This window comes from Bombus fervidus, chromosome 8, assembly GCF_041682495.2.
Source record: "Bombus fervidus isolate BK054 chromosome 8, iyBomFerv1, whole genome shotgun sequence".
NCBI lineage: Eukaryota > Metazoa > Arthropoda > Insecta > Hymenoptera > Apidae > Bombus > Bombus fervidus.
The window spans coordinates 11,384,804-11,404,875 of NC_091524.1; positions in this window are offsets into that span (position 1 = coordinate 11,384,804).

Sequence of the window (20,072 nt, forward strand, 5' to 3'; positions counted from 1 at the left end):
TATTGAAAATGAAATCGAATATTGATATTGTTCATAAGTACCCTAACAGTATTTAAATTCGCTCAAAGTGTAGACTATAACTGAACGATGAATTAATAATCAGATGCAGCACGTGCTACCTTTTCACATAATCGACAGATTATAAATTTACATTGTCTGTTAGGAAACATAGAGATTATACATCTTATCATTTACTATAGTACTACAGACATTCATTTTTGTAATTTTAATGCAGACAAATTTTCGTAAAACTCTACCAGTCGAAAGACATCACTAACATCACTATTCGAATCACCGATAAATTAAAAAGAGAATATGTTAACCAAAAATTCTGTTGCATCAGAAAACTCTGTCACTTAATCAAAAATCAATTGACATCTACGTCACTAATTTCGAATTAATAACAAGCATACTGGGAGATTCAGTATTGGTACAGCTTGGAAAATGATCGCAGGACTTTCGATTTACAAAATTCACTATGATGTCCGCAAGATTAGAAGCTATTGTTAGGTCTTCACATCGCCATAGATTGATAATCCAATATGAAAATCAAATGGCAAAAATAGATAATAAAATAGGTAGCATGGCGTTGAAAAGGGAAGGAAGAAATGGAAGGCTTGCTTCTTTATTCACCGAGGAATCTATCATCCTCAGGTGAATAGCACCTGTGGGGTAGTCGATGTAATTTCACCTCGATCGCAATAGATCATCCCTCGATAAAGAGTCAGCTCGCACGTGAAACGAAGAAATAATTTCCTACGGGGCACAGACTCGGATCGTGCACGCGACCACTGATATCCCCATGGATCGCGTGCCAGTGCCATTATTTTATTATTGGACTCCCTTTATCCGTCGATCTTTTTACGTACCGTGGAAACCGGATACTACCGTTGTACGGCACATCGTCGATTAAATGTGAACGCTTCTACCCTTCTGCGATATTCCAATTACATTTACGATTGTTTTTTGACCAAAGCCCAGTGAATTTGTACATTAGGAAATTTTGATCGATATAATACACTACTGTACAAAAATATCTAGACATTTGCTTATTTTTTTATAAAACATATTTTATATTTTAAAATTGTGAACAAATCGAATTTCAATTATTTTGTTTCTCTTCGTGATCATCATAGCTGTATGTAATAGGTTTTATTGCATAATTCTATTCTTAATTTGGTAAATGGTTGCACCTTTAGAGATAATTTTTTCAAATATCTCAAGATCAACGAGTTTTCACTATACTAGTTTAGTATTATACAATAAATGTAATAAATAGTATTTTATCGTTCCAAGCTTCTATCACTTACAATTCAAGGTAAATGTCTGAATATCTATATATTTGAAATATTCTCGAAAATCTGGTATAAATATATCCATGGGATGTCGATGCTATAAATATCCATTAATGATAAATAAATTTTTCATTCTTTTACACGATCAGTAACATGATCATAAAGTCTGCGTACGCCAGCAAATTACCCGCGGCGCTGGTTATTACCCTAAATTGAATATACAAAAGCAGCTGCCGCCGTGCAACGCCGGCAGGAAGTAGCTACCCCTCAAGTGTACTTTGCTCCGCTTCATACATGATATTGGAATCTCTCCGACAGAATCTCGTTTGCCCGAGTCTCGTTTACCGAGACTCTCATTAAACATTCGCATAAATCTGCTGCTTTCCGGCCAGGATCGTGAGTTTTCTTTCCACGCCACGTCTCGCGTCGCGATACGTCTTCCTTGTACCTTCTGTACGTTTTTTCAGCGATCGATACGTGAAACAGAAGCGTTAGTTAGCGTTAGAATTTTAAGGAGCTGTCGTCTTTGTCGAGATCGTCAAATCAATTCTATTTTATATATTTGGTAAATCTTGAGCTTGTATTTTGAGCGCTGATTTTATTTTAATGGTAAGTTTGATAAAATATTAAGTCGAGTAAAATAAGTTCATTCGCGTTTCCTCAAACGAGCACATAAAGCGTTGTTATTTTTGTGTAAAATCGAGTTACGCATATAATCGAGGAATAACATATTTGTCCCATTCTTTTTATAAATATATGTCTTTCTTAAGAAAAAATTCTTTGAATATTAGCACATTCTTTGTAACTAGCACCAGAACTGGTTGTTAGCACTAGAACTGGTTGTTAGCACTAGAACTGGTTGTTAGCACTAGAACATTCTTTGTAACTTTTACACTAGTGAAAGACAAATGAACTCGTTATCTATCTGTAATGTAACATTGATTTTTGTGGAAAAAGTACGATGTCCTGTGTATTAACGATGATTTGTTGAATCGATAGACTTTTATATACATTGTAGTGTTTTAGTGAACTTTGACTTTATTTTAATGAAAGAATTTTGAAGAAATAATTGATTCTTGTGAAAAGATTGTGACGACTTTTGTAGTGACTTTGTTTTGTATAATTTATGGATTTTTAATTATTCTTAATGGATTTCTATTGATATTAAGGATGTCTTATAAGGGAATATCGAAATTTCGCGGTGACACATTTGAATAATACTAAACAGGTTTGGTTGAGAGAGAGAGAGAGAGAGGGAGAGATGTGGTTGCACGAGTGTTAATACGTGCGGAAGTTTCTTTTATAGATCGAGTTTAATATTGTGCTTTTATGAGAGAATCGTTTAATTTATATACCTCTTTGAAAAAAGTTTTGGCGTAAATATGAATTTTTCATAAAGGGCGCGCGAACGAAGTTTAATTTTGAAATATACCATTAGCGTGCGAATCGGTGGGGCTTAATTTATTAGCACACATATTGCTAGTTTTATTAAAACATGCAGATGCTGTGAGGTAATTGAAAATTTTTGCTACCTCCGCCCGTGTACGTACGCGTGTAAACAAATTTTTTTCAGTTCCAAAAAAGGAAACAGTTTGTTCAAAATAATACGAATAACGAAATATACATTTAATCCGTTATTTAAAGTGCGTTTAACGATTAACGTTTGATCCTACAACCAAATGATATGATATATAATCGTTATGGTTAAGCCGACAGCTTAAAAACTAAATTAATAAATACGCTCGTAAATTTGATTTCCCCGTGAAAATTGATAACGCACAAAAATAAATGATGGAAGCAACGTAGTAAGAAGCATCGTGTAAAACATAACTAGAAAGCGTCAATTTTTCAAGAAATCGATTTGACATCATGATTCGGATGGAATCGATCGGTTTAACTTCTAAATGATTCGCACATTACCAAACCAACATCGTTAAATTTGTTAATCAATCAAACTAGAAACTACGAAACCATCTTTCTCGTCGTATGTCGATGAAAGACGACAAAATATTCCAACTGAAACTTCGATCTTTTCTCAGAACCCGTAATTTTTTCGTCGCTTGTTGGATTTACGTTAAACAAGTGTCCCCGCAAAGAGTTGGTTTCGTCAAGATTTTCGTAGGTTGGGAGACGCGTAGGAGCGACGTTCTCGCAGCTACCATTAGCCAGCGAAAATTGCGCCCCAGGACGCACGGTAGCCGGGTAATTAAGTAATTAACGATCTTGATGCGCCAGGTGCTGTCTTTAGGCGGCGAACAGCGACTAGTTTTACGCTCGGCGAGCGGCGATTTCTAATGTAAACGAGAGCAACGCTAATTGGAAGCTTCGTAACACGTGCCAAGCTACATCCAAGAAGTGTCATTACGGAATTGCTGAAGTCGCAAGCCAGTCCCCCGATAGTCCGCCACTTAGAAGTCCTGGAGAATTCCCCAAGCCCATTACTACTGTTTGCTCAGTAAAATTACAGAAACTTATTCTTGTTCTCCAGCGTTTCCTTACTTACTTCTTCCACTTCTACCATCCTTGCCATCCCCTGTTCCACCGTCGGTATTTCATCCTCGTTCCAAGATTTACCTTCACCTTCAATTCTTTACGAGTTTGTTTTCTCTATCTTTCTTTTCCTCCTTTTCTCGTCTATTCAATTTTCCTTCCTTTTGCGTCGTTTGTTTTTGTAACGATTTAATTTCTCTCGGTTTTGTTCTATCGTCCGCTTTCCTCGGTCTGTATCCGGTCCAATTCGTTTATTCCATCGATATAACAACATGCCAATTAAGTGTTCGCTGAAAGTTTCGAAATCGACGATAACGAGGAGGAAAATTAGAGAGGACAGAGCGATCTTGTAATAAGCAGCCAAGGGGATTCTTTTTCGTGCAATTAGGGTTGCGACGATGGGTTTAACGAGGCGCTTGAGCTATTAAGAGTGACGAGATCCTTCGAAATTCAGTAGATTTAGCCGAGACAGGGATGGAGTTGGTTTTTAGGAAGACAAAGTTTGTCTTTCTTTCTGATTAGAGGAAAAACCATCCGAGATTATATATCTCTTTACTTTTAAATAATCTCTTTGCTTTTCATTGATAAAAATTAACGATAGGTCTCGGTGAAGAAGTAATACAAGCAAATTTTCTTGTTTCTTTTTCATAGAAATTCTTTGTATCGCAACGAAAGGACGTTTGATCGAGAATCGTTAATTCGATTAGAACTTGAAGAATAAACTGACAGGGTGAACGTGGCCGTGTGTTCGAAACTCGCTTTACCTTTCGTACGAATGGCTGTTTAAAATTCGAAACGGGGACATGAAAAGTTGACTTTGCGCAAACTCGGTGTCGATAATTAGATGTACACACGAATTCAGGAATCAGCTGATTGCGAGGTAAAATTCCAGGTCAGACCTCGTTTTCCGTACGATGACAAAATTTTCGAAATAAACGTTGAAACTCGATACTTGTCGCGGTATTTCTCTCTTCTGACGGCACCGGTTCGAATAACGTATTTAGCAGACAAATTCCAACTCCAACCTAGTTATAGCATAAGAGAGTTGGATCTTTTAATTAGGAAACGCTGCAAGTGGAGAATATTAATTAATTTTCAAGAACCGCTTTATAAATCGGTTACATTGTGAATGCTGAAATTATTGGACGGTTAACAGCTCTTATTAATTTGTATAAATATTAAAGGAGAAATATTTGCTCGAAGGTAATTTCTCGATTTACAGCAATGAAACCATACTGAGAAAATCGTAATAAGTAAATGAAGATTTAAGATGAAGATTTTTGTTTAAATAGTACTATATAAAAGCTCTTGTCGTTAGACACTTCACAAACGCGATACTATTTTAGGAAAGACAGTATTTTAGTATTACTTTCATCCAATGAGAAATTAATAAATAAAGTCCCGTTTGAAGAAATCTGTCGTAAAGAAATCGACACGCTTGGAAACGTGTTCACAAGCTCTTATACAAATGTCCGTGGATTTTAAGGAACTTCTTGCCACGGAGAAGATGCGATCGATAAACGAAGAAGTCGTCGTCGATTTTCTTATCCGGAGAAGCAATCACGATCGAATACCAAATGGCGAACAAAGCAGTGGGATTATTCCGCCATTTCTGGCCCGTGAGCCCTAATTGTGGTTCCCATGCTGCTCGAAAACATACCGCCGAGTCATCGGGAATGAGTTTCGTCCGGCGGAAGGAATCCGACGCGCATGGCTACGTACAGAACGAACCGAGACGATCGGATCGGCCCTCAACGAGGCCCTTGTCAGAAGATTAATCGTCCTCCGGACCAGAAGATACGACCTGAGTTTTCATTAAATTCTTCATTAAATTCTCCATTAAATTTTTCATTAAATTCGTGGAGCAACCATTATTCTCGTTACGGCTTTGTCTTAGTATGTATATCGCGAACGTTGCTTCCGCTTGGTATAGTCATTCTTGATTTAAATTGATTTGTTCCTTTCTTTGATAAATGCACGAATTTTATTATTATTTTACTGTTATAGAAATCGAAATATATATTACTGGTTATAGATATTTATCTGGTTAATTTTCGTTTTTAATCTAAGGATATGGAAAGTTATTAGAGAGAAAGAAAAGGAAAATAGGAAACGATAGGATCTGTATTTTCGTCCAGTCGCGGGGAGACGGTCGCGTTATAGCGCGTCAACGGGAGTCGTAAATTCCCGCTACGATTGCACGAATCGACACCACGAATTAGACGATCCCCTTATTTCTTGTGGGAGAATAAGGGGTGATTGGGTTGGAATATAACTGGACTTCACAGTTATATTATATATATTTATTTATATTGGATTACACCACTTGATGTGAACAGATCGTGTTTGGAAAGCGTGTTGATGAACCCGAAGGTTGCTAGACGTGGTAGTTATAGAGGCGAGAACTTGACTGACATGTTAGAACTTGAAGTTGATTGTCCGAGGACTAGTAGAACGGTGGACTTGACTGTCCACGGGATCTTAGAGCAGTGCTTGACTGTCTGAGGGTTAGTAGTACAGTGGACTTGGTTGTCCAAAGGATCTTAAAGCAGAGGATTTGACTGTCTGAAGGCTAGGAGAACAGTGATTGACCCGTCTCGTACTATTTAGGAAGAAAGCTCGTCGTGGGGGTATCCTTGATGAACTAAGAACGCAGATTCGTAGTTCACACTTTTCGGTAGAAAAGTGAGGGTAACGATCCGCGATGCCCATTGGGTATTCCCAATGTTAATGTATTAAATACGAGGGGACAGTCCTCGGCAAATATGAATCACGTTTGTTTCTGTCCTTGGGAAAAACCCATTACCTCGCTGGGCAAACCTTCGCTTTCTCCGTAATGAGTACGAGCGTGCAATAAACCTAAGGACCCATTTAAGGGGCCACTCATAGACCGAATGTATGCAAAGAATATAACTTTATTGTTAACAGATGTGGGCTATGGTGATTCCTTGGGTTTATTGCGGGTCAGTGTGACGATGTGCAGGCCTCGGCGGCCTGACCATGAGGGACGTCGCAGTTACCGACTTACGCGACGTAACAGGATCAAACGATGGGAAATCAATAAGTGAATATTATATACATAAGGCTCCTGTAAAAAATTAATTTATCTAATTTATCTAAAGGACTTTAATTCCTATTACAAAATCTTCATCCCCATCGAAAGTCTTCAATGTAGAAGAAAATCACTAGAAGAAAGGATTAACAGCTTACGAACGAACTAATAGCAGATACGATATAAAATTTAATTTAAATAATAAAAGGAAAGAAAAAAGGAATTCATAGATTTTTAATGTGATATTTGTTTCATGTTAGCGCATTATAATGATACATATATATATATATATGTCCACTTCTATTTATATTTATAAGCAATATACAACATTTGCAAAGGTTAATGACCAATTTCGATAAATAATTCATCTTCATAGAGACCATAAATCTGTCTCAAACATGAATTTTAAAGATGTTAATTTGCGATTGTTCCGTTTCGTTCCTCATTATCTTGATAAATAACTTTTTACGCTCGAAAACAGAAAATTGCAACAAAATTGCATGAGTTGTTTTGCTGTTTAATATGCCAATCTGTTCATTCCGACATGAAACGCAAATAGTTAATTAAAAGCTTGTAAAGCTCCATTCGAAAATAAATACGTAATGAACCAAGAAATGTCGCATTCAATAAACGCGTTGCTATCGTAGCAAGATATTTTTCTCTACGGAAGTGTACTTTCAAATTAACTGGCACACAAACCTCTAATTATATCTTCATCTAAAACTTGCAATTTATTTTCATAAATGGTATCGCAATTTACTAATCACCAGACTGTGAATTTTTATGCAATTATGTATGTGAAATTTAATGTTATAATCTTTGATAAGTAAAACGAATTTCGATTTAAATTATATTTCTTTAATCGCGTCCATAAAAATGTAAGTCCGCGGTCTGCTAATATCCAACGACGCAGAAATAAAAGAAAATCGCATACTAAGAATTCTAAAGATAAAAGAAACAAAGACGAAGCGATGATTAAAGAAAATAACTTTGAATCAATTTTTATCATCGGAGGAATGGCTCGTAAGGAGTTCACGAGATTCATTAGGGGTAGCATTTGTCAGTGTAGGTGGTTCTCTTCATTGAAAGTCAGAGCATGCGACGTGGAAAATAAAGCCGGCTGTGACGTAAAACTCGGGACTTTCGAACACGTTTTTTACCGCCCTCCGTACTCTCCTTCCGCCGTTACGAGCTCCGCGCGGATTCCGCGATGAATTTTCACTTCCGGCCCCCGCGGAGGCCGGTTCAAAGGTCGCGCGTCTGCTCTCTACCCGATTTCGTCGACTCTGTTCTCTGTCGTTCCACCGAGAGAAGAGTCGTCGCTCTGCCACTTGTTGCTGTCCTTCGAGCCGTCCACACGACGTCTAACCCTTCTTTCTCTCTTTCATCCCCCTCTTTGTCTCTTCCGGCTGTTCTGCTTCGCTTCCGTCTTTCATTTCTTCTTCCTCCTCCTGCCCCTCCCCCTTTTTTTACTCCTCTCTCTTTTATTTCGATTTCTTTGTTGAGGAGGAGTCGGTATTTTCTTTACCTTTTATCAGTCTTTTTTATCTTTTATTATTCTTTTCGTCGATTCTTTTTTTTTTTTATATTTGGCTTAGAAGGATGGTTTTCGTTCGTCTCGGCTTTTTCCTCGCTTCGATTGTTTTGTTTCCGAGGATGGAACGTGGATATTTTTATTGTACCACTGGGTCGCTCTGGTTTCGATGTTCATAGTTTATTTTGGTTTGGCTTTTATGACGTTCGAAATGTTTTATGGATAGTCCAGTATTTTTTAGGATATAGTAACATGTAGAGTGGAGAAAGAGAGAGAGAAAGAAAGGGAATGAGAGGGAGAATTTTTTCTTTCAACTAAAAATTCTATAATTCCAACTTGATTCTTTTTTTATTATTATTTACTATAATCACTTTATTACATTGTATCAATGTCCAGAAATAGGTTAAACAACATGACTAAAGTTTTATACGTTTCAAACGAATGCACCTCTTCTATTATACTTCATCTGTGTACTACATACTATACACAAAAGCTGTGTAGGAATTCCTTGCCATTGTTAGCACATACAGATCGTTACGAGAACAACGAACCCTATTTTGATTATATTATTAGTTAAAAATTGCACGTGTTTTAGATTTAAATTATTGGAGCAGCAACCAACATTTTTTGCAATCACCAATGAATTGATCTTTCCCTGGATAAAAATATTTTACTTAAAAATAAGCTGCTAATACGAGCTGACCAATAAATTTCAGAACGAAGATTAACGAAACGAGGACGATTATTAAAAACAAAAAAAAGGTTCAACCAAGCCTTAAAAAGCTTTAAGACAATAATCTTAGGTAAATAGAATTTATGAAATTTATTGAGGGTGTATTTCTTAAACACGCGTTAATAAATAATCGTTTAATAAATACTAAATAAACAGAACACACGAATCCCCTTCGGAAACAGGAAAAAACTATGTTAACCTGTTGCTTGAACGTTGGATTCGCAGTGGAACTCACCCCTTCGATAGCGTCCCCGTACTTCCGTGAGAAATCGAGGGGGAACGTGGAGAATTATCAATCCACGGCGTTCTGCGCACGATTACGACCAGCATCAGTCGTTGCTTAATGATCCTTGATGAATGGTATTTCTGCCGCTCATTGAGTACTCGAGCAGATATTCCTCTAGAGAATTGGATATTGGAAATCGACGGGGTAGGTGCTTGGTTCTGGCGAATCGAAGATTCGCCTGATGAATAAACACGCGATATTCTTTGAATTATATTATGACAGCGCGGCTATGTTGCTCTTCCACCCTCCAGAAAATTATTTTCCCTCTCTTCGATCGGTTTTTCAAACCAATTCCGTTTAACGAGTAAAATCCAATTGCTCTGTTTTTAACTATCCTCGTTTCGATCATTTTCCTTTTGCAATTTACTCTTCGTTTTATATTAGGAATTTTACACAAGATATTTTTGTCCGTGGAAAGGTTAATCCGTTGATGATTAAATGTTTACAGTATAAAAATACGCGTAAAGTAAAATAGTATACGTAGGAGGGAAAAGGATATGCTTTTAATTAAATTCATTTATGCTGTTCATTTAATATATTACGAGTACAATTTCTCTCTTGATATTAATATTCATTGTAGTATTCTAAAATTTTTATTTGAATATTTTCTCTCTACACGTGACTAAAATACTCCAACTTCCGACATTTGCAGCATCTTAATTTAGAAGAAATTTCCAATATTCTATTACTTTCGTTACGAAATTCTGCTGTTAATTCAACGCACAAAGAGACTTCTAATCTGTTAAACGGGGCGTAAAAATTGATGAGTACATCAGTTAAGTCAGTTTTGCCTGAAAATATAAATATCGTACAATTTACATATCGTACAACGTATATAAGACAGGGGACCTTCGAGTAAAGAAATAATTATTTAAAAAAAGAATATGCATAATTCGAACGATAAATTAAAACTCGTCTATCGCTATTAACGTGTTTTCAAGAAAAAAATTCAGCGTGAAATAGGAACGGTACTACATTCTACACTTCTTTCTCCTGTTTAGAAAAAGTATTCGCGATAGAAAACCGCAGTTGGATCGAAAATTGCCTAAGGAACGTAACGACGTTAATCTCGCCCTGGGAAAATTTGTTGCCAGCCAGCAATCGCCGATCCTAAAACGAACCGACTAAAACCTCGAGACAGTGCTTAAAAACAGTGAAAATTGCTGCGAATTACCCGAATTACACGACATATATACCGCGCGCACATATATAAAACAGACAGTAAAGGAGGAAGACAAGGGGACAAAAAAAATGAAACACAGCCGGGGAAAATGTTAGCGGCTACCAGTACGAAATGGAAGCAAAGCCACGCGTCGACGAGGAGAGTGGCGGCTTTCGCGTCTAACGATATTGCTGGCGCACCGAAATTGATGGTGAAGCAATTTGCCGGCCGTTTACACGACATATTAATGCAATTTGCATGGGTCCGTGGTTCCGGCGGCCGTTCCACACGCGAGTCGATTCAGCCGATTTTGCGTTGGCTCTCGCCGGATTTTATCGTCTCGTCGTACCTGCATCGAGAGAGAGATAGATAGATAGATAGAGAGAGAGAGAGAGAGAGAGAGAGAGAGAGAGAGAGAGAGAGAGAGAGAGGACGCGGAGGCTCGGGTACGCGCGAATATTGCCCGCTCGATTATGTCCTTGGTCAGACGAGTCGAATCGTGCGGCAGCGCTATGAAGTTTATGCGCGAAATCGATTCGCTAGGACCAACGATTTCTCGTTCTCGCGGATGCAACTGGAGCGCTCGGAATTCTCAGCGACAAGAAAGAGAAAATACGAAAATTATAGTGTCGATCTGGATGTATTGCTTCTTCTCGTATGGACAATTAAGTTTTAGCGACTTGTTCTTAGTAGCTGGTTTAGTATGCAATTTCTACTAATTGCGGGAGATGTGGAGTTTTAGTGTTCGTTACGATTTTTGTTATTTTAGTTGCGTGATATAAGCAGGATGCTTGCGGTTGTATGTTTAACTGTTCATTGATTATTGGTGTTCTTATTGCGTATATTAGTACCAAACGCGATAGTTGAACTCGAATGGGCGAGGATTAGTTCAATTTCTCACAATGAACATTTCTCGCAAGCGACTGGGATGTTGAAAATGAAGACTCAAATCGTTCTGGGAATACACCTCAATATGGCAACGTATTCTAACGAGACAATAAAAGTATAGAATTTATTGGGCCAAAATTTGTTCATCCGTCGGTCGAATCTATCGACAGAAAAATAGAGCAACAGTCGTTTCAACTTCCAAAGAATCCGTTTAAACGATCAGGTGCGATTAAACCACGATAGGAAAAACAGACAGGACTCGTTTGACGGAGATGGATCCCATTCATTCAAATATTTGACGTTTCTGTAAGCTTGCCCTGTTCCTCTTTGAATATTCTCGAAAAAGCTCACGTGAATTTTTATATCAACGTTTGTTTCATATGGAAGGAGTTATCTGCTATCTAATTGTTATCTAATTGTTAATTATTACTAACTTAAATCGATTCAGTTGGGAGAATTAATTATGTTCAATCGTTTGATACTAGAGCATCCTATTTTTCTATGATATAAGAACATGATAAATATATCGTATATACCAATTGCATTTGGGATGATCACTATACTTGTTACAAGCGTAAGAAACATCTTAGCAGAAAGATTTGAAATATTTATAAAACTCGATAAATTCCAAAAATCCTCCATCCTGATATCCTTTCGAATGAAATTTCTTCGATCTTCGAACAATCGAACAGTAGGAAATTAGGATATGAGAAATATAATAGACACCAATTACAATAAACAATATCTATGAAATAGTACAATTATACAGATTCGTGAAACTTAAAAAAAAAAACACTAGAAACTTTCTTCGATTGTAACACCTTGCTTTTAGTAACAAGCAGTTAGAAAACCAACTATCGTTCCCACTCATCGTTGTCGTAAAATTAGCTTCAACCGTTGTTTTAAGTTAATCGTTCGTGCGATCGCGTGGAACGGCTTCATAAGGCCACAGGTCGAATCGTAATTAACAGATTACAAGTTCTTAACGAGTGAAAGTCACTCTCGCGATTGTTCGTCTATAGCGCAATTTACAAATGAGATCACAGGTTCGAAATAGAATTGTTCTCATGGAGCGAACCACGTGAATCAAGAAATTGATCTGGGAGAAATGTTTCGATGTAGAACACCGCGGTTAGATTTTACGAGCGAAAGGAACCGGCAACCAAAGTTTCGAATCCAAAGCAACGAAATTGTTACGATCTTGAAGGTATGCATTCTGATAACGCTTGGCTCGTAAGTGGCGTGTTTTTTACGGTTATTGTAAATTGGCTTTCTGACTTTTCGGCGGGAAATTGACTTCGAACGTTGTTTCTTTTTTTTTTCCTTTTTTTTCTTTTCTTTTCAGCATCGTGTAGTTCCCTGGAATTCTTATACGAATATCGAGAAATAACTTTGACGTAATAATAAATTTTAAGTATTTTCTAATAATATTTCATCCAACAATAATATTTAACAAATCTTACCCTGTCTAATATTTCAAATACCGACAGAAAAACAAACACTTTAATCTGGTTTGAATGCCAAAAAGAGATATTAATTAATAATTTTATGATGCTAATACTAATAATGGCAGTGACTAAGATTAAAGTTACTCAAGAAGCTTAGAATTTATCGATAATGAAATATTTTTACCACACACGAATAGTCGAGATATTGTTAAATTTTTGAAGATAGAATTATTAAAATTTAAAGTAATTAAAATCGAAATATACAGTCGTCGCGATCGCGCCGAGCAGAATATTATAATTTAATAGACGAAATTATTATATCAGAAGGATGCTTACATTTCCTTACGTTTCATTTATACTATTTTACAAGAACATTCGAGCAGGTGATTGTAAGCATTTTCAATTATAATAGCATTCTGGGTGTGTTTTTGCGAGGCTCGTGCATAGCCAGAAGACTGAAAGACGTGTTTCGCGGCTGAAAACTCTCATTAAAAACACACTCGAACTCGTGAGAGCAGAAAAGGCACAGGACGTCATTAAGCGGGTTTTAAAGCGTACAAAGTTGCACTTTCGTTAAGGGAATCGAGTTAATGATCGCGCATTTTCGTGTTTGTCGAGCTAGCAGCGCGAATTACGACTAATAGCCGGCGAATAAGTAGCGCGATTTGCTGCGATAAAATTTCGACGATCAACGATGTTTCGATGACATTCGAAAAGTCGGCCTAGTGAAAAGATTGCTCGCGTTTTAACGTTTCGAGGAAACTTTGATCTTGATACGTAATTCCACTCGAAAAATACGTAGATAATTGTAAATCTTAATTTGACTTTTGATTAAAAAATTACAAAGTCTGAAGATAAAGAGTTTGTCAAGTAACAAAATAACTCAACATGGTTTGACAAATTATCAATATTGCTTTTTAATCTTGAACATTTTGAAGAGTAAGTTTAATTCTCATTGTGATGTTCCATTGTACGTAGTTACGGCGATTATAAAGGGTGAAATGGTAGCAATTTCGTTTGTTCTTAAGTTGATGATTGAAACACATCTTGTCCAATATAAAGTAAGCGTTTGGATACTTTTGCGTGTGTATACCTGGTACTAAAAAGAAACGAGCTTATGTAATCAGCTGGATTTAAAGTAAAATTTGATGCAACTATCTTCAAAAATAAAATAATATTCTTTATTCACGATATACCGAACCCTTGACGCTATCTGTTTAATTTTATCGGTACTGAAATAGTAAATTTATGTATAACAAAAATATCCTTTTTAAAGAACGTTAAAATAATCTACACAGACACGAATGGAGAATCGGAGAAAAACCAATAAAAATAACATGAACATCCACGATGCACATGCTATGGAGAATAGAGTTAATGTAAATTAGTATTGCAGTTTTATGCAAATTCTCCTTCATTTGGAATAAAACATTGCCGGTACATGAAGTGGCTGTTCGCAGAAAAAAGAGAAAAAAAAAAAATTGAAAAGAGATTGGAAATACGAACTTGTTACATTCGACCTATACAATAGAATTTACGCTAAAACGAGCGTAATATATTACAAATTAGCGAGAAGTATATGAATTATTCGACGTACTACAATAGAAAGAAAACCTTAATGTCATTATGATATTAAAATACGTATGAAGTTTAATAATGGTTTAATTTAAATTCATGCAAAGTACACGCCCTTTGTAAGGGTATTACCAGCTTATTAATTCAAGATGAATAAATTTACATTTTCTATCCCTTCAAAGAATAAAAATCTACAGGTACATTGTTAAACACGTAGGTAACAGATTCATCATACATTTTGCACTCATTGAAAAGAAAGATACTACTTGTCGTTGCAGAATGGAAATAATCATTATATCGAATATATGATATATGTAATTATATTATAGAGCAAATCGATTCAATAATAATATCAAGTATATTGAATAATACGCTGTAGTATAATCATAATGTATTATAAATTACTTATATAATAATATATTTTTTTAAATACATTCTATTATATCTATATAATTACATGCAATTATATTATATAATAGAACTAGCGATGGCTGAAACACATATAAAACTTGTACCAAAGAAATTATAAATACATAACGTAAAGGGAAAAGACAAAATCATTCAAGTATGTAAATATACATCGTAATCAATATATTTTCCATACAAAATTACGAATCGTTCGACGAATCTAAAAATTTCGAAAGATTTCGACTACTCCGCAACTTCTACCATTAGACCAATACTATTTTCTGAAAAGCTTCTATCAATACCAAGCTACTCAAAAATTCGAGCATCTCTATGAAAACCTTGTCTTTGCCATACAAACCATCACAGAAATTCAGGAAGACAAGGAAGAGAAAAGAAAAAGTCGAAACATCCGGAGAAATTATAATGCATTCTTTGCCGGAATTAATTTCTCGCGTAACGCGATTACGCGTTGAAGAGGAAAGAGAGGGAGAGAGAGAAGTCGGACTGCACAATCGTCCACGGCCGACGTGACGCAAATTTACAGCCACCTCCTCTTTTTTCTTTTTTTTTTTTTTTTTTTAATAGTCGTTCGTTCGGCCCGATATTACGCCGTTTCCATGGAATGACGAAAAAGGAAGGAGAGAGAACGAGAGCCAGGGCCCGAGTTTGCCGCGAGCACGCCTCGCGAGAACGCGTCCTCCGTTGAAATTAATTGCCCATAAAATGAAACGGCTATTTTTATGGCGGCGAGGATGTCCAATTACGGGGGCGGCTGGGGCGCGCCCGGAACCGCTGCGTTTTTCGCAATTTCCTAGTCAACGGGTGAGGATTGATCGCGTGCACTAATGGAACACGCGCCGGTTCCTCTCGGATCAATGAAAAATTACCAACGTCATCCTCTTTATCACGTATCGCTATCACTATCAGGCGATGGATTACGCGAAGCCCACTGATTTTCCACCAGGAGTCAACGCGTCATGCCTTGGAGACCGATGAATCGCGACGTGTTCGCAGGATCGATGATTCTGTTGCGCCGATGTGAATCGTGTAACGTTCGTGCTAATTGGAAATTGTGTTAAGCGTTTAATTCTATTTGAGGGGATTTTTGATACGCGAGCAGATTGGCGAGGGTTTGACGACTATTTACGGAATATTTTACGATTCGACTTTAACGTGGAATGTTTTAGAATTGTTTTAAAGTCTCTACGTTTAATGGTATGTCGCAAGGGACTTCTAGAGTAAACGAGTTGCAGAGAATTTTGGAATATTCTTTGGAGAATATTTTGTTCGAGGGTTGGTTTGATCTTGATACGCGATTCTTTCTGAATTCCTAGAGAATTTATTGATTTGTTCCAAAGGATTTTTAAAGCAAATGAGTCGAAGAAGTATCGAGGATATTATTTGTAAAGTAGTTCGTTCGATTTTACTGTATATAAATATCGAAATTAACGAGATTGTATTTTTTAATAATATTCTTTCTCTTTAAACAAAGGTAAAAAATATTTGTTTCGCAAGAGGATTCAGCCTTATATTCGACTGTGCATTATACAAATAATACGTGGTCTGTGGAATACGAGACAGGCATTGTACATTTTCCGCCGAATGAGAAATTAACCGTAACGTTCACGTGAGGTAACTTTTTAACAAATACCTTAATAGGAAAGAGAGAAAGAGGGCTTGAAACTGCTTGTTATATTGTTCCGTGAGTAATCCGACGTAATTTACGCTGTTTCATGGAATGTTTAAAGTAAGAAATATGGTGAGTAGACGTGCCCCTAACAAGCAACAGGCGCGTTGCTAAATGCGGTAATTTATTCCATGTCTGTGGAGCTAATGTAGGGTTTTATAACGTGATGAAAACGTAATTAGTCATTCCTATACGCTTTGGTCTCTTTAAGTAGCAATCGTTTAGCAAAAAATCTGCTCATCAGCTAGTTAAAATATCCCTCTTTAAACACGTTCAAAGCAAACATCGATGAAACGAAAAGATATTGCAATTTCGGGGAAATACAGAGGAGATTTAAAGTTGCATGTTTGAATATCGAAACTTTGAATCTATTTCCCAGAATTCAATGCAATAGCATGTTAATAACGATATCGTACAAACACGTGACTACGATTCATACAGATTTCAAACACGAAATTCCAAACGAGAAGATTTTATATTAAAAAATATCAGAATCGTTCAGCATTATTTTATTAAACTGTTTCAATAATATTGATAAATAGAACTTCGCTTTATCCTTCAACGTTATTACAGCGAGTCTTTTACCTCGAAAATTGTCTATATTCTTCTGGACATGAAAAAAGAAAAAAAAATAGAACGTGGACAAATATTTGTTCCATCGCCGAAACGCTATATGTACGTTCTTTGGGTATTTTGTATATTCCTGCATAGGGAAATACATCGCGTGTATTGTCACACAGATTTCGAATTCTTCCTGAGCATATAAACACCCACGGACTATTTATCATAGATCGTAACAGGTAAACAATCTAAAATTCCTTATCTTACTATAATCAAAAGCCCGGATCTACCTTAAAACAAGCGAAATAAAATTATTGCTCTCTGGGATATTTAAATCCTAACACGAATCTGAAATTTCCCTTTAAATCCTCGATAGAAGCAGGGGAAGGGGGGAGCATCGGACAAAAGAGATTACGATCGTAGATAAAGGCGAGTGAAAATACGAAAAGGGCCGGAGGATTTTCTAATAGAGGTGGCAGCGACAAAGGGACGTCGCTGGTGGCAACAGCGACGATGGAAAAGAGGAACAATGTAAACCGGCGAGTGCAACTAAAAACGCCGGGGGGTGTGCACGCGTGAGATTCGAGCTGGATGATTAATCACCGTGTGCACACGGTGGGTAGATACCGCTGCGAAAACATAATTCAGCCAGTAGGAATCTTGTTAAACCCGACGAAATTATGATCCTCCGGGCTCATTCGGTATTCAAGCGTTCGCGGACGCCGCGCGCCGCTTCGAAGTTTTCGTTTAGGGGTGACTTGTAAATCCTTCCGTCGATACGTTGCGCACGAGCACCGATGCTGTAAGAAAGCGGCAGAGAGAGAGAAGAAAAGCCCCTTTGGAACGAATATTTACGAGATTTGGATTTTTTCAAGCGGTGGATACGTACGGTTCAGAGTGCGTCAAATTGGTTTCTATATAACGCGAGGTAGTACCCGGTTTTGCTTTTAATGAGATGTGAAAGGATATATATGTGTGTGTGTGTGTGTGTGTTTATGTGTGTGCGTATATCGAGAGGAGAATAACGTGGGAGTACGGAATGTTTTTGTTCGCTAAAAATACGTTCTTTATTGTATTTATGGTCTTATTTAATTGGACGATTGTTAAGGCGTTGGAAGATGAATCACGCGTAGCGTGCTTATGTTAATGTTTAGATTCTTTGAAATTTGTAGTAATTTATGTTGATAGGTTTGTGGAATTATTTATGGAATTATTTGTAGTCAAATTGAAGCTGTTTATGTGGTTTCAACCGGATTGGTTATTTTCGGTCGAATCGGGTTTAAAATAGTATAAAAGGAAGAATCTATGAATTTTAAAAGTCTGTATATTCTAGTATTTACATGCGAGCAATAGAATTTCTTGCTTCAAAGGATTGTACTGAAACGTCCATCGACGCCAAAACCAGATGAAATTCCTGCAACATGAAATTTTCATGAAAAATGACAAGAGAGAATTTGGAAGTTGTAAAACTTCAAAAAGGTTCGATGAAGCATTTACGTACGACAAAATTCTTTGCTTCAAAAACCTGCATCGAAACATTGGACGGAAAATAACAGGTTGGAAAATTCGAAATCTTCAAAGGTCTAAAAATACTCGACAGAGAATTTACTTGAAACGTTCATCGATCAAGCCCGAGAAAAGATTCCTGCAAGCCGTAAATTAAACAAAACACGACGCTACGCCATTCCTGAATCCCTAAACTTCGAAAAAATTCGACGCGGCACTTACATTTGATAAAACTCATCGCCACAAAGGAACTTCTCCAAAATTTCCATAAATTAAAATCAGATAAAAATTTCTGCGAGTCAGAAATTTCCACAAAGAACAATCGAGAATTTCCAAATCCCTGAGGCTCGAAAAAGTTCGACGGAGCGTTTACGTTCGATAAAAATCGTTGCGCCAAGGAAATTTTTCCTTCAAACTATTAAAACTAAACAAGAATTCTTACAAAACCATGAATTTCAGCAAAGAATTTTGCCCGAAAATATCCGAATGCCAAAAAGGTTGGAAGCGTTTAATTGGATGAAACTCGTGGCATCAAAGAGACACCCAGAAAATTTTCGCGAACTAAAGTCGGATAAAAATTTCCGAATACCATAAATTTCCACGAAGAACGACACGGGAATTCCCAAATCACCGAACTTCGACAAAGCTCGACAAAACATTTACATTCGACAAAACTCATCCCTCCGAAGAGACTTGCTCCGAAATATTTACGAACCAAAAATTTCTACAAACCATAAATTTTCACGAAAAAACGACCCGGGAATACTCGAGCCTCCAGCTCCGGAAAGTTCAACGAAGTATTTACATTGGATAAAAGTCACCGAGAAACAGAGGGAAAATAAAAATCCGTACAAACCACAAATTTCGCCATAAAACACTGGCTCGAGGATCCAGAAGCTTGGAAGTTGCGAGAGATTCGACAAAGCTTCAGCGACAGATAAAAACGGTACTCGGTGGTGGAAAGACGCCGTGAGCGGGTTACATTTTGTCGAGTAGCGTCTCAAGATGGGTAGCTCGGAGATTTTTCATTCGCCGTTCCCGCTGGATCGACAAGACGCGGGTTTCAAAGCGCTCCCACGGCATTGTCCCGGCACGCTCGAACACTCTTCGTTTTCGTGGCAACGTTACACACACGCACGCATCTATACACATTAATGCGTATGTACAACACAAACGGTGTATATAACGCGGGACCCTCGAGGAATACAGGCGACGCCGCGTTACCTTGAATCGTGCGAGACTAATCACCGGGAAGCAATGATAGCTTTGTGCATCGTTGTCACGGAATATTAAGCCTTTCGGCACGAATCGAGCCCGCGTATGGGCCCTCGTATACGCCGCGCCGCGAAAAATGCCGACATTTTTTGGCTTAATTTCGAGAAGATTGGATATTAGCAGAGATATGGTTGTCGATTTACCGGCGAACACAAGCGTTCGTAACGATCGA